Source organism: Saccostrea cucullata, unplaced genomic scaffold (genome assembly GCF_032062105.1).
Source record: "Saccostrea cucullata isolate Sc308-1 unplaced genomic scaffold, CSIRO_AGI_Scuc_v1 ctg1753, whole genome shotgun sequence".
Lineage (NCBI taxonomy): Eukaryota > Metazoa > Mollusca > Bivalvia > Ostreida > Ostreidae > Saccostrea > Saccostrea cuccullata.
This window is the reverse complement of record NW_026938591.1, coordinates 73,758-84,832: the sequence shown is the minus strand read 5'-3', so window position 1 is coordinate 84,832 and position 11,075 is coordinate 73,758. Positions and strand designations below refer to the sequence as shown.

The 11,075-nt window shown below is 33.5% G+C and overlaps 1 long non-coding RNA gene across 1 annotated transcript; it reads right to left on the bottom strand.

Moving 5' to 3' along the window:
• Positions 1 to 2,344: 2,344 nt before the first annotated feature.
• Positions 2,345 to 5,408, bottom strand: LOC134250719 (uncharacterized). Its single transcript, XR_009988571.1, has 3 exons — positions 5,244 to 5,408; positions 3,689 to 3,815; positions 2,345 to 3,170 (listed from the first exon to the last, which is right to left on the bottom strand). It is a non-coding gene; the product is annotated as an uncharacterized LOC134250719 (long non-coding RNA).
• Positions 5,409 to 11,075: the final 5,667 nt, after the last annotated feature.

The window sequence follows — 11,075 nt, the reverse complement described above, 5'->3', positions numbered from 1 at the left end:
TCTACACTACCCAAGGATGCTTCCAGATAAGTTTCAGCTTTTCTGGCCTAGTGGTTCTTGAGAAGAAGATTTAAAAGTTAATTTCTATATATTCCTTTGTAAAACTTTGATTCCCCATTGTCGCCCTGCCCAATCCCCGGGGGTCATGATTTGAACAATTAAGAATCTACACTATCCCAGGATGCTTCCACATAAGTTTCAGCTTTTCTGGTCCAGTGGTTCTTGAGAAGAAGATTTTCACAGATTTTTCCTATATATTTCTTTGTAAAACTTTGATTCCCCATTTTGGCCCCGCCCAATCCCCGGGGGTCATGATTTGAACAATTTAGAATCTACACTACCCCAGGAAGCATTCACATAAGTTTCAGCTTTTCTGGCCCAGTGGTTCTTGAGAAGAAGATTTTCAAAGATTTTTCCTATATATTTCTATGTAAAACTTTGATTCCCCATTGTGGCCCCGCCCAATCCCCGGGGGTCATGATTTGAACAATTTCGATTCTACACTATCCAAAGATGCTTCCACATAAGTTTCAGCTTTTTTGGCCCAGTGGTTATTAAGAAAAAAGATTTTCAGAGATTTTCCAATATATTTCTATGTAAAACTTTGATTCCCCATTGTGGCCCCGCCAAATCCCCAGGGGTTATGATTTTAACAATTTGAAATCTACAATACCCCAGGATGCTTCCACATAAGTTTCAGCTTTTCTGGCCTAGTGGTTCTTGAGAAGAAGATTTTTTAGTGACCCCACCCTATTTTTGTCTTTTCTTGATTATCTCCCCTTGTGAAGGGATTTGGCCCTTTTTTTTTACAATTTAAATTTCCCTTAATTTAAGCATGCTTTGTACCAAGTTTTATTAAAATTGTCCCAGTGGTTCTTGAGAAGAAGTCGAAAATGTGAAAAGTTTACGGACGGACAGACGGACGACGGACACAATGTGATCAGAAAAGCTCACTTTAGCCTTCGGCTCAGGTAGGCTAAAAAGGAGCAGAGCAAACAAGGACCTCCAAAACATCAGAGATGGGATCAGATGCCATGGATGAGTGAGCATCCCCTGCCGACCAGTCACACCCGCCGTGTGCTCATTGTCATGATCGAGAAATGACGGGAAAGTCCATCATCAATTCAGTGAACATGTGTACACAGTTGACTAACAATTAGAGTGAAGGATAACGCATAGTATACAATTTTAAAGTCCATAAAACAATACAAAAAAAGAGCAGAGAAAACACGGACCCCCGAAACATCAGAGGTGGTATCAGGTGCCATGGAGGAGTGAGCATCCCCTGCCGACCGGTCATGTGAAAAACATCAGTCATGTAATTAAAATGTATTTTCAAGGAGAATGAAAAGGATGAAGAAAACTAATAGTTATCGATCTCAAACAATCCTTGAACAATACATATATGTGAAAAGGAAATTAATATGAACCCCTTGACATTATGGGGTTATGTGCCAAAAAAGATGCATACAAATGCTTACTTTCAACGAGTTTATTCAAATTCCTGTATCATTAACTTATATATGAGTAGCTTGCCTCGATTTAAAACAGAAAAGGGTAGAAGAAAGACATCAAGACCTAAACGGTAATTGGGCTCGAACAATTGATGGAATGCATGTTCCTATCATAGCTTCGGAGCATTCCAAAGGATGCAAATTGCATAGTAAGGGTACTGCTTACATGTATTGATCCTACAGGGCACTTAGTTAGGCCATAGTTAGCGACCACAACTATTATTATCTTTAAAGATATAAACAAAAGTTTGGCAGAAAGGGTGCAAGATGCCCTCGGTTTTGCAAATTCCAAAATGTATCTTGGAGGAGATAATGGCTCATTGTTTAGAGTTTTGCCTATAGCTAGTAGCCACCATGTTAACCAACTTTATTCTACTCACCAATGTATACACAACCGACACAACACTTAAAATGGAGATTTATTCAATAAACAAAACAAAATACATACATAAGTAAATTTGCTGCGTGTTCATACGACAAAATTTACACACATGGACTAATAATTTGCGACAGCATGTATGCAAAAGTTAATTTGCACCTAGTCCTGACCAGGTGTAAATTTGCTCCACTGTGCAGAATTTGCATATGAGTAAATCCGTTCATACGACAAAAATTGCACATGAGAGTAAATTTACTTAATATGTGTAAAATATACTGAGGTATGTAAATCATGTCGTATGGGGTATCAGTCTGAATGGGGTATCAGTCTCCGCCTTTTTGTGAAACGCAACTTAGTCCGACTAAGTCCGACTTCCGGGTTTAGTCACTGATTAAGTCCGGACTAAGCTTACGCCTGGTCGTAGGCCTTTTTGAGAAACAAGCCCCAGGTGCCATTGACGAGTGAGCATCTCCTGGCGACCGGTCACACACACCATAAAATAACAGAGAAACCCGTCCACAATTCAATGTGTTTTTATGACGCAAATAGAAGTTTGTAAAACATCAGTTAGAATTACACTCAGTGATAAAATGTATTTGCTGACAAGCTCATTGTATCGGCCATAAAACTTTCGAAATGATTAAGTTGAACGAGACAGTTGATGTGAGTTTGTTTGCTTATGATTTGTTATTTTAATAATAAGTTAAACAAGTCAGATGAAACGCTGCTCAATTGCAAGCACTGAGTGTCAACGAAGATGGAACACTGCGCGCCTGGGAGTCGTATCTATGCACATGACATGCACTAAACCAATCAAAATGAGTTTCAAATTTTGGTGGATAATAATTCAATATGATGCATTAGTTTGTAGTCTAATTATAGTTATAAACATCTTAATAAGGCTATGTTTATGTTGATAACTGCGTTAATTTCTCCAGGACATAGTATTGACCGGTGCTTTTATTTTGCCTTTCAGAGTCACACCCTTTCTCAAATTTGGCAACTTTTTCCGATGAATTTTCAATTTCTGTAGCTTTAAATGACTCAGCACCTTTTTCATCAATCAGTTCCGAAGAACATTGTTCCGGTATGGCAACATCGATTTCTGAAGAACACCGTTCTGGAATGGTAACATCTTTTTGAAGATCGCTTCTTCTTAATTTATCTGTTTCATATAAATGGTTATACACATGCTTTTCGTCTGCTGTTGAGAGATGTTCAATGAAGCTCTGTTGTTCTTTTTTTCCAGTTGCATTGGAGGACGTTGGGAGATTTAGCTAAAAATTATTTGAAGGTAAATGTAATACTTTAAAAGGTATTATGTTTATATATGTATAGAGTTTATGTATATATGAATTTCTGTAAAGACATACACACTCTACATACAATTGTAGTCATCGTAGATATCTGTACTGGAGACATATATTCTTGTGGAAATATTTTACTGGAATAATGTTATACAAGTAGTGTAGTACATATTTCTACATGGTTGAAGATGTTTAACGGTCAGATTTAACCATACACAAAATTAATTTCTTTTGTTTTGACATTTTAACTTTACGTAGATATCCTTTTTTTTTAAACTTTATTGAATCAAGTGTAAACATCGCTACAGTCGACAAGCTAAAATAACCTTTAAATCATTAATTAACTTTTTAGTGTAATAACCATTTCTGATAAGAATGACATGTATATCATCAAACATCACGTTGCTTAAACAGCGTATGTTTCTGTTTAATTTTATCTCCGCTAGACATTTCAAATGAAAAAAAACTAAATGGAAAAAATAATATACCATTTCATCATTAATCTCGCTGTATAATGCATTTTTTTTCTTTCCTTGATCAAGATCATTGTGTGTCAGTACATCATCATCGTGCACATAGGCTGGATTTTGCAGATTGTGTAAAACTCGATTTCTCCTGTAACAATGTATTCAAATTAAAAAAATAAAAAATAAAGATGCATTTAATCTGTCGAGAAAAAAAAATCGTTTTCTAGTATCCTAAGAAAATATGATATTAAAACAGAATATTACGAGTACAAACGAAATGACTAACTTTTCAACCGTCATTTTCCATTACTTTTGCAAAAATATTTAGGTTTATACCTGTCATTTGACTGAATACGCAGAAACATGCTCTACCTATAAACATTTTTTTAAAACGAGACAAACAGTTCACTAAAACAAGGATATTAGCAATCTCTTTTGAAATCCTCATTTTGTAAGTTGTATGATCGATCAAAGGACCTTATCAGCAAAAATCAACAATTATCATTACGTTAAATGCTGACTGATTTTTCATACTTATTATTATGCCTTTATATGCACACTGATAATTTTCTTTATTACTTGACAATTACAAGAGGTACACGCGGTTGTGACCGGTCTGCTGGGGATGCTTACTCCTCCATGACACCGGATCCCACCTCTGATGTTTTGGAGGTACGTGTTTGCTCTGCTCTAATTTTGTATTGTTGAATGAACTTTTGACCTTGAATACTGTTCATTATCTCCATATCTTTCATTATTTATGATACAAAGAAATCAGTTGACGAATATATAAATTATACCAGAAACGAATTATGTTTTTTTTTTTCATTTCGCGATATGTTGCTAAAGTATCAATATATAGAGTTTGTTTATACATTTCAAAAGTCGTTTAATATGTTTATTTTGTTTGAAATGCCACGAGTGTTATTAAATAATGTTGAATAATGTTAAATGAAACAGTCAAAGAAAAACATAAAAAGCCAGCTCATTTGCTTTAAGAGGAATGAATTATTTTTTCAAAATCTTCTGTGAAATAACATATCTTTCTTCGTGACTGCACATATTCAAAACTCAGAAAAATTGACTTGGTATACCGAGTTTACTATTAAAAAAAAGAGTGATGTGACAGCATCAGCATGGTTTTCCTCGGCTTGATGAAAAATTTATCTAAGAGTCAATGTTTTGTGAAAATTATTTTTAAAATCGCAGTATTCTTGAATTTTGCAGAAAAGATCAATTTCAAAACATTCACTTAAGAAATAATGTATGAGCACAGTTCTTGATCCAAAAGAAAAATGAAATATGTTTTAAAATCTTCATAAACGGTTCTTTCTTTCTATAAATGCTTATTTTGGATCAGTGGTGTGCTGCTCATTGTATATGAAATTATGTTTAAAAAATGTCTTGAAGTTCACTTTAGGGGCCTTTTTCAACCAAAGAAATTCAAGATAAGGAAAAAATGACAAAATAATGTTCCATTTTACTATTTTTTCCGTTTTCCGTTCCACATTTTAAGAATACCCACTGTTTCCTAAAAGTAACTATTGTAAATAGTGAGGTTTAACCTAAAAATTACCTTTCCCATTTTCTCTGTTCACCTCTGCGAACACAGAAGGACACAATGGTTGATATGATTGCTCCAAACAAAGCGCCACCAATGACAGATCCAACAATTGTTTCAGTTGAGGAATCAACATGACAAATAAAAGGAATAATCAATCATCGTTAATTGCATCCTAGCAATGCTAGGTGCCAAATTTCATCTCATATTCAAGGGCTTGGTTCCCTGATTGAGAAGCACTAATCAAATATTCCATAACTAAAAAGTTATATAATATTACCAGAAAGGATTCGGTTGACACTTCAAACGCACTTGGGAAAAGTTGTTTATCATAGAATGCGTAATACGACTGGTTTAGAGATAAGTAAAACAATCAAGATGTGTAATATTTCCGAAAGATATCATTGCTACAGTTAGCTTAACAACCTATTGAATGAAATTTGCCAGCAGGTTACCAACAGAAATGTGTTGACTATACATATATATTGCTTTAGAATACTAACATTATTTCTCGATTAAATTTTAAGACATTCAAAATAAATAGTGAACGAGTGATTATTTAGAAATACCTTTACATCTGTCAGTTGGTGTAAAATCCAGAGATATATTCTCATCTGTAAATAATATAATTTTTTAATATTGAAACTTTAAACAAAAACAAAACATTCCTTGCAAATGAATGCCCTCTCTTCTTCATTAAAAATGAAACAAATAATTCTTATGATCATATGATTCAAAATAAAGAGTAAATGAGTATATATCTAAAAATATCTTTACATCTGTCGGTCTGATTGAGAAGCACTAATCAAATATTCCATAATTAAAAATGTTATATAATATTAACAGAAAGGATTCGGTTGACACATCAAATGTATTTGGTATATGTTGTTTATCATAGAATGCGTAATGTGATTGGTTTCGATATAAGTAAAACAATCAAAATATGTAATATTTCCGAAAGATATCATTGCTACATTTAGCTTAACAACCTATTGAATGAAATTTTCCAGCAGGTTACCAACAGAAATGTGTTGATTATACATATATATTGCTTTAGAATACTAATATTATTTCTTGATTCAATTTTTAGACATTCAAAATAAATAGTTATAGAGTGTTTAGTTTAAAATACCTTTACATCTGTCAGTTGGTGTAAAATATTGTAGAGATATATTCTCATTTGTAACAAATATTTTTTTTTTTTGAATATTGAAACTTAATTTAAACAAAAACACAACATCCCTAGCAAATGAATGCCCTCTTTCCTTCATCAAAAATGGAACAAATAATTTTTACAACCATATGAATCAAAATAAAGAGTAAATGAGTATATATCTAAAAATATCTTTACATCTGTCAGTAGGTGTAAAATCCAGATATATATTCTCATCTGTAATTTTTATAATAAGGAAACCTTACACAAAATAACAACATTCCTAATGTATAAACCCTCTTTCCTTCGTTAAAGATGAAACAAATAATAATTATCATCATAATGGTAAAAAGTATTTACCATTGCGTACAGAAAACAAACTGTACTTTTAGCGACAAAACATCCCAAAATCAGCATTGATGACAAATGAATAATAAATAATATAACTTCATCAAAAGTGAGAAAGAAAGAAAAACCGGTGGACGAGTCAAAACCATTCAATGCTTTGATCGGTGAAAAATATTGACCCGTCTTTTACTCTCTTTTGATTTGAAATAGGCATTCTTTATGCTTCTAAATTCTATGCATAATATTGTAAACTTAAGATGTTTTCAGGCTTTTTAACTTCATGTGTATGTTTAAAATGCATATTGTGCTTAAATGTTTTTATTATCACCAATAGCGAATTCTAATTAATGACATATTTAAGTTGCCCAATTGTATATTTTCGTCAATTTTTTCTTAGTAAATGACTATAAAAATACCACCAGACATTCGCATGTATGTCAAAAAGATATACAGCACCGACAAATCAATTTTTCATCAAATAATTCTCCAGATAAATATACGAATAAAGAAATATTTTCATCACATGTATCATTACTGTGTGTTGCATGGTACATGTTATCACTCATTTGACAACCCTCGCATGACATACCACTCATTAAGTTAATTATATTATTGAAATAATAGAATCGTTTGCTTTCTTCTTTTTTTTTTTAGAAAAATACATGGTAGTACAAGTAGTTCATACTTTTTTAAAGTCTCCTTTAGTATATGGTTTTACAATTTTTCTGAACAGGGCCATTTTCAAATACAATTTATGTTTTCCTCTTTTAGTACAGCATTGCTGAATAATTTATTGCTAATATTCACTGAGAGACATAATGATCTCTGTAATTATATTATTCAAAGTAAAACTTATTTTTTTTTGAAAATGAATAATAAGAATACAAGTACCTGTTATAACCTCTTCTGAGCAATTTAAACACACAGATGCATCCAGTAAAGACAGACACCCTTTAAAGTCAAGCACAATATTTCTAAACAACAGAAACAAAAAAAGCAAAATTTTTGGCAAGCCCCTTTTCTATTTATTCTTGATATAAATTTTATCTTCCAATAAGAAAGATACCTCTTTAGCAAAGAGATATCTCTTTAGCCCATAGCACATAGACTAATAGAGATATTTTGTTGACTAATAGAGATGTATCTTATGTACCAGTCCACATAAAAATCAGTCAAAACTGTAAAAAAGTGTAGGTTTTCAGAATTTGATAATTTTTCACTCATAGATTTATTTTGAAGTATGAACAATGTATGTAAAATGAAAAATTGTTTTGAGTCATGGTAACCATGGAAACCCGGCCAAAGAAATTTCCTTAGCAACCGGCGGATTTTTCAGTGTTGAAGGACAAAAAAATCACCTATCTTTGAGGTTTAAAATAATACGTAAATACCATGAGAATTATTCTTACTTATGGGTGTAATAAAGATACACATTTATTGTGTTCTAAAAATGTAATGAAAAAATATTTAGGTCTTTAGTCAGTTCTGTGGTAGACATTGGAAGGTAAACATGTTTTACAAGTTTTGCTGATTCAGCATTTTTCGTGATTTTGGCAATATTCAAGGCCAAATTTAAAAAATAGCCAGATTAATACAGTTGTCGCATGTATCTCACATAAAAGCAGAGGTATTTCTCTTTCAGAATTTGAAGTCAAATCCATGGGCTCTTTTGAAAATCGAATCTGTTGCCTAGCAACAAAAATGGGCTTTTTGATGCATGAAATGAGAAACAATGTAAAAAGTTTAAGGAAAAATCAAATGAACGGTTATTTATGATAAACAAGATACAAATTTTAAAATAGTATAATCAAATTCGGTCTCCCTAGCACATTATTGAATATTGCATAATTCTTTATCTCCATATCAACGGCAGGTTCTCCATAGCAACAAGGCAAAGAAAGGTAATTTAGCGAGTATTCGTGTAATCTTATTTAGGCTTATTCAAATTAAGTCAGAAAAATGTGATTGAGCAAAACTGACAATGAACTGTTGGTCAATCTTAATTTTTTTTTCGTCTTTAATCAACACATGGCAACGATTCCCATTGCATGGCAACCAATGTACCCTATGCCTCCTGTAAACAGATTTGACTTTTGGATCAGTGTTCGTCATGGAAATGAATATAAAATTAATGTGTTGATGATTGTATTTGTGGAGAGTGCTGACAATATATATATGAAATGTTCCATCACTTGTTGTCATGGCAACAACTACATGTAAGTGAATTTAAAATGGGGCAAGTTCAAAAAACATAGTATAAATTCTTAAGCAGAACTGTGACTAGGCGAATTTAAAATGGGGCAAAATTTCTTGTATGTGTGAACGGCAAAATCATATGATACAAAATTAAGGATGTTTTCCATAGATACTGGTTAATGTAACTTGTACGATATTGTGGATTAGATTCAAGACACTCATGGTGCATGGTTTCAATGGCTGCATTTTATTTCCGTAACTGTTTTCATTTCCGATATTTTAAAGTTTTCATCTCTGACATTTTTCAAGCAGTACTTTTCTGCTATGAAAGTAGCTAGGATTTAAGACTTAATTCATGAAAAATATTACAGAATAAATCATGAATAAATCATTGAAATCCAAAATAATGATTTTTGCAATTGACTTTGGGTTATGTTTAAACCAAAGGCCATGACAATGGGGGGGGGGGGGTGTTAGATTCGATATTCAGTACCATTTTTTTCCCAAAACAGCACATCTTTGAATTCTTTATTTTAAACCTACATATGTATTCTGCAAAGTGTCTGTGGAAAGTAGGGGGCTAAACCTACGCAGCAATGTTCAAAAGGCTAAGCCCCTAGCCCCCCCCCCCCCCCCCCCCCCCCGCTTCCGACGCCTATGTATTTTGGTAACTTTACAAGCATAGACAGAGTAGGGGAATAAAAAAATGCATTTCAACCACTCTAAGTAATATTCAGCATTACTCAGTGGTGTCCCCACCCCACAAGATCCCCTGACCTTCAGGTCCACACAATTCACAATTTTTGCTCATCATAAATGTTTGATTAACATCATGGAGTGGATTTCAAAGAATTCATTTTTAGTATATACCCCCCCCCCCCAGCCCTCTATGATACCCCTGTTCCGGGGGGCTTGGAATTCACAATTCTGGAAGAACAATCATAGCTATATCGTAACTAAATGTCTGTAGTCAGTTTGTTAAATACCTGGGAGCAAAGAAGAAGATTAATTATCAAAGATTTATTGCAATTTCACCATTAGATGATTAGAGCCCCACCAGTGCTAAGTAACACCAGAAATCCTGATCCTTGCGCCATGAAATTCACAACCCGATCCTTTGCCCATGAAATTCACTATTTCCAAAGAGACACTCTTCCTCATTGTAACTACGCATGAAGTTAGTTTTTTAAAAATGCATGTTTACTATACAATCAAAAGAGCCCTGCACCCTAACACCAGAACTCCTAACCCTGGGGCCATGAAGTTCACGATTTTAGGTGAGGCACACTTTCTCATCATAACTATGTATTTTTCAAAGAATTAATGCATGTTAACTATATAATCATTTAAGCCCCGTCCTAACACCAGAAACCCTGTCCAAAGGCCATGAAATTCACTACTGTAGAACAGGAAATCTTTCTCATCGTAACTATGTACTTTATTAATTTTACCCAGGAGCAGAGAAGAAGATTTTGGTTTTGGTCCCTGCCCTCAGGCCACAGGGAACATGAAATTCACAATTTTTTGTTCCTCTTTTACCCATAGATGGGTTATTTCAAATTTGATTGAAATTGGTTCAGTGGTTCCAGAGAAGAAGCTAAAAATGTTATCGACCGCCAAATGACGTACGACGACGAACGAACAGAGATAGCAATAGGTCAACTGAAAGACTAAGGTGACCTGAAATTCTCAGAGGCACATCTCCCTTTTAAAGTGCAGTTTTCAGTTTGAACTCAGATATTAAAAGGCATACAGAAACCACTTCCGGTAAATACAGACCTTTAATAAGCAATTTCGGGGATGGGTGGGGTGGGGGTTACAACCATTTATTTTTAGTTTGGGCGCTATCAACAACCGAAAACTCCTTGGCAAACAAAGCAAAAAATAGAAGATCGTCAGTTATTATTATTATTATTGAGGGGCAAGTTTGGCAAGCAAAAACATTGTCAGAAAGGGATCCTGCAGATATCCAAGAAATACAAAAGATGTCGGAAATGAAATAAAATTGTCGGAATTGAAATTTAAGCATGTCGGAAATCCTATGCAAAATACTGAAAATTAAATGCAGTGAAAGAAAACATGAATATGAAATGAGCAAGCACACAAAATTGTGTACACCTAATAAAACCCTTAACCCTGGTAATGTTTAT